Source organism: Taudactylus pleione, unplaced genomic scaffold, assembly GCF_031769625.1.
Source record: "Taudactylus pleione unplaced genomic scaffold, aTauple2 ptg000435l, whole genome shotgun sequence".
Classification (NCBI taxonomy): Eukaryota; Metazoa; Chordata; class Amphibia; order Anura; family Myobatrachidae; genus Taudactylus; species Taudactylus pleione.
Window position 1 is genome coordinate 760,418 of NW_028284837.1, and position 6,000 is coordinate 766,417.

Here is a 6,000-nt window from a genome sequence, read left to right on the forward strand (position 1 = left end):
ACATTGGCTATAACAGATCTACCTTCTGGATCAGTGTCTACAGAGGAAACAACTAGTTGTAAAGATTTTTTTAGCTAAGATTACTACACCTCGTGCTTTGGAATTGTAATTGGCTGCTGCTATGAATGACCAACCTAGAATTTGCAACATATTTATTTCCGCTGGGACTAAGGGCCTGATTCAGAGCTGAACGCTCTGACCAGAGCGCTCGCTCTGAATCAGGGCCCTCCTACCTGCAAATGGAGTGTCCTCATGGACGCTCGCATAGCTGTGGGTTACCACCCACAGCTTATGCGAGCGTCCATGAAGATGGTGGCGATGGTCAAAGACCATCGCGACCATCGGGCTTGCGACGAGACCCTGCGGTAGGGTCTCGCTTCCGCAAGCCCTGGAGTGACTTTGGCTCTATCATTACTGATGTCAGTGGGGCCGGACTCAGACGGTAGGCATTCCCACGCCCCCGGCACACCCACCAAAGGGTGCTGTCAGTCACCATCGACAGCACTCCCCCTTTGGTGCGAGACCCTGAGCGATGTATTTCTCATCGCTCGCCGGGTCTCGCACATGCGCACAACGGAGCTCTCTCCGTCCTGCGCATGCGCATTCTCACAACATCGACCCATTAGCGAGTGAACTTTGCTCGCGAGCGGGTCTGAATGACCCCCTAAATGCATCTATTCGATAAAAGCAATGTCTATAGACTACTTAGACAGATAAAGAAGTAACTTTCTTCTCTTAGGGGGCGAATTGATTACTATTGTTTAAGGATCCAATGGTTAATTGAGACATAACTTGGGTATTAATTAAAGTAAATATAAAGTCATAAAGCCAATCATTTTCAATACCCATATAAAGGTGAGTAAGGAGGAAAAGACACAAGGATACATTGGGATATGACAAACCAGGGGGAAGGGTGCACAAAGTTCTTACTAGTAGTTAGAACCAAAACCATTCAACTAGACATAACTTCTGGTAAATGTGGTTACTTGAATATAGAAAGTGAAACATCTGGAGATTTTCCAGATATTGCCCCTATTGCAAACTGGCTAATTGTGCCAATGAAAACATCATCTCAAACGGTCAAATCTGAAGCACACAAGTAAAAAAAGTGGGTAAAAGAAACATTTAAGTTTTCAATTAACATCTAAAGAGATATATCAGGTAACGCAGGCAATATCAGTGAATAAAGGAGTTGTGATTGCACAGATATAGCAGCTGATGCAGTTGTACAATTGTAAAATGGAATGAGTATTTCGACATGAAAAAAATCTTACAAGTTCTCTAATAGTCCCGATAAGGAGCTTCAACAGAAATTTATAGATTTCAAGAATACTCTGATTCACCCAAATCTGGGTGAATCAGACAAAAGATGGAATCTTAAGCTGGCCACAAACATAGCGATATTTTACCTGATTTGGCAGATTTTGACGAATCGTGATGACAAATTGTGTAAAATATGCCCAAATCATGAGTTTCCACTCATGATCACGATGCCAATGTGCTTCCCCGCTCGTCGTATATCTCATCTTCAAATCTGCCATGCTGTAGGGTAGATTTGCCAATCTGGACATGATGTGATGCAGATCGTGAGTACTTTTTACTAACGATGTATCGCACGATTCATCATACATTGGGGAATTTGACTGACAGGACCCTGTACATGCCCAATCGCCATCTTGTGCAGCATTGTGGATAGAAGGAGAAGGAAGCAAGATAGAGCCTGCACACTGAAGTCTGGATTGCAGCACTTTGGTGAGAATTGGTACTGTATTTAAAGCAACCCCACTGCCCACCAATGTGTGCCACCCACCTACCCACCAATGTGTGCCACCCACTTAAAATTCATGACCCACCCACCGCCCGCCGGAATGAGACAGGCGGTGGCTGGGTCATGCATTGACCTCCCACTGACCACCAATGTGTGCCAGCCACCTACCCACCAATGTGTGCCACCCACTTATAAATGCTTGACCCAGCCACCGCCCGCCGGAATGAGGCGGGTGGTGGCTGGGTCATGCATTAACCTCCTACTGACCACAAATGTGTGCCACCCACCAAGCCACTCACTGGCCACCAATGTCACGGGCCACCTAATAAATAACTTCAAAATCATAAAACACTCAAAATAAAATAAAATGCCAAAAACAAATTTAGTTCAACAACAAAAAATAAAACATTATAACAACATCAATACATATATTAAATTTGTTTTTGTTCTTGTGATACATTTGTTTATGATGTATGAATATACCACCATAAACAAATGTATGTCAACAACAGAAACAAATACATTGCAACAAAATTAAAACAAATTACAATACTTGTAAAAACACATTACATTCCTGTAAAAAAAAATATTACAATACAATAAAATACATTAAAATCCTGAAAAAAATATATTACAATACTTTTAAAAACACATTACATTCCTTTAAAAAAAACATACTACAATGCTAAAAAAAAATACATTAAAATCCTGAAAAAAAAACATATTACAATACTTATAAAAACACATTACATTCCTGTAAAAGCAAATTACAAATAAAAACATTAAAAACCTGGAAAAAAACATTTTAAAAAATCTTGAAAACTGTAGAAACAAACATTAAAAATTTACAAAACAATTTACAATTGTAGCTTAATAAAATGTCCTTATTATTTTTTCTTCCTAGCAATGTACAGTATATGGATAATAGTGAACACGAGTTTGTGACGGGATTCCACGAGATCCTACAGTCAAAGGAGTGTCTATGGCGGATATCCTGTATACAATATCACAACAAGTCTCAGAAATTGACAGCTTTGGGGGTGTTGTTGGACTACACCAAAAAGTTCATTGTGGATGCTGACCTTAAAACAGTATGCCACAAAATCCGGAACCTGCGTACCATCTACATAAAGGAAAAGAGAAAAGTGGATGCAGGAACCGACGATATGTACCAGCCAACACTGTGGTACTATCACCTGATAAGCTTCATCAGCGAACAGGAGCTACAATGCCAGTCAGTTGTCCTGATGGCCAAGCGATAGGGAGAAGAGGAGGCAGCAGAAGTGAGTGGACAGTCTGAGGAAATTTTGGTAAGTAGAGACAGTTCATAAACAAAAACCTTTTATTGTTTTGGTAGCTCAATCCTAATTGTCCACTATAGTCATTTATCTCACAGACAGTCCTCCTGCCATAGCACCGGCCATAGCACCGCACCTGGTCCATTGAAATTGGCCATATACTCCTCCCTCACTTCTTTGGCACATGCTGTCGATGTTGTAGGAATTGGTGGTGCAGACACTGATGTAAACTGGGCAATGTCATCCGGACATCCTACATCTTCTGGCCTAGCTAGGACTGGTCCTCATTGTGTAGTTTTCCTTTGCAGAAAGTTATGCAGCACACAGCACGCTGTCATGACCCAGTCTATCTTCTCCACATGTAGGTTTATGGTGGTGTGGAAAATGTGGAACCGGTTGCTGAGTATTCCAAATGCATTTTCCACAATGTGCCATGCCTGGGATAGACGATAGTTGTAGATCCTATTTTCTCTGGTCAGGCCCCTCTGTGCAAATGGCTTCGTCACATATTCATGTAATGCAAAAGCCTTGTCTGCAAGGAAAATGTAATTTAGGCCGTGCTTTGTCTCATCCAGTGATGGCAAGTTGAGGGTTTTGTTGGTGAGTCTCTGGTAGAAAGCAGCCCGTTTGAAGGACCCACCATCTGAAGCACGGCCATTCTTGCCGAGATCCACAAACAAAAATTCGTAGTTGGCATTCACCACTGCCATGAGAACAATGCTAAAGAAGCCTTTGTAGTTGTAGTAATATGATCCGGTGTTGGCAGGTGGGTTGATGCGGATGTGTTTTCCATCAATGGCTCCTCAGCAGTTAGGGAAATTCCAACATTGTTCTAATTCTTCAGTGATGCTCTTCCACTCATCCACGGTGTTAGGAAACTGGAAAAATAGTAAAAAATGTGTTAAAACATGACTATAATATTGTTTTTCTTTTTTTTTCTATATAGACTCTCACCCAAGAGCCTGATATGTCCTCCACGCCAGACCAAAGTTTGGTCGGGGACAGCAAGGTGGAAAATTTTACCCCAGTACTAACACCCATTCTACCAGGACCATCATCTTCTTTGGTACCACCCCCCAAAAAAAAAAACAGGGAAGAAAGCAGCAGCACACAGAACAGGAGGACTTGTTTCTCCAACAAACTGAACACATCCTTAAGAAAACGCAGGATGATATAGACGATTTTACTGCACATATTAACAGTCGCATGAGAAAAATGGATGAGCTCACTAAGAAAAATTTACACAGGCTTGTCTATGAGCTTTTAATTAGGTCACTCAACAGCAATTTACATGACTCCATCTATATTTCAGATCCACTGCTTTATTCGGCTGCTCCAACTGCCTATGGGGGTCATTCAGACCCACTCGCGAGCGGCAGTACGCTCGCAAGTGGGTCGATGTTCCCCACTGCGCATGCGCATGATGGAGGGAGCTCCATCGAGCGCATGCGCGAGACCCGGACTGTGACAGCCAAGCTGTCGCTCCGGGTCTCGCACCAAAGGGGGCGTGCTGTCGATGTTAATTGACAGCACGCCCCCTTTGGTGGGCGTGCCGGGGGCATGCCTGCCAGATGGAGGCATTCCCATGGGAACGCCTACCATCTGAAGCCGGCCCCACTAACATCACTAGTGATGTCAGTGGGAGTGATTTTGGCTCTGATAGAGCCAAAATCACTCCAGGGCTTGTGGCAGGGAGACCCTACCGCAGGGTCTCTGTCGCAAGTCCGATGGTCATGATGGTCAAGACCATCGTGACCATCTTTTTGGTCGCTCGCATATGCTGTGGGTGGTCACCCACAGCTATGCGAGCGGCCAGGAGGCCGCTCCATTTTCATGGAGGAGGGCTCTGATTCAGAGCGAGCGCTCTGAATCAGGCCATATGTCAGGCCCCCCCAACCCAGTTGGAGATTACTCCCCCACCCAGCACCCCAACCACAAGCCAGACCATTTATAATGCTCTGCTGGAGTCAGAGGAAGTTTTGCAGTGTTACTCTTAATTTTTAGTTTGTTTTCTTCTTCTTGCCTGTACTATCAACAGATTTAGTCACTCCCAATAGGTGCTGGCTGTATGCTATACGGTGGTGATGACACTAATTGGACAAGGTCACTACACACATGGTGCAAGTACAGATTGCTGGAAGTCGGGGCCACAATCTGTACTTGTGCCATGTGTGTATTGGCCTGTTCAAGATCTTGTTAATGCTGCCTTATTGGCTGTCACAGTTATTAAAAAGTGTTACATTTAAAAAAAACAAAGAAAAAAAATAACTTTTTTTCTGTGACAAGAAACAAATGTGTATGGTGTTGTTTTTTCTTACCTTGCAATACTGGTACTGCAGCACTTTAACGATATCCTTGCAGGTCTCTGGGATAATGATGCCCAAGGACTGAGGTGAGATGAGTGACCCAAACTTCAGGTCTTCAAATGACCTTCCTGTAGCCAGGTACCTTAGGGAAGCCTCCAGCCTCTATTCAGCAGGGATTGCCCTCCGCCACCTTGTGTCTTGCCTCCGGATGTGGGGGGACATCAGATGCAGCAACTCCTGGATGGTGGCGTCATCCATGCGCAGGTAGTTGTGGTAGTCGTCCAGGTTGTTCTCCTTGATCTCATTCAGTAGGGACATGTGAGAGTGAGTATCCCTTGGTCCAGCATGTTCTTCTCCTCCTTCGAGGGCCCTCTCCTGGATCACATTGACCCCAGCTTGGGTGACCAATACTATATACTGATAGGGTTGCATCAGAACAGTATTCAGGAACAGGATAGAATGCAGGTAGCACACACTTGCAGGTAGAAGATACATTGTAAAAGGCAAGCCAAATACAAAGCATAGCACAGTAACAATGTACAGGGTTCAGCAGGTATACACCTAGCCTCACTAGTAGCAGAGCAGAATATGCACAGGGTTAAAATGGTGCCTGCTTTTTATACCCCCT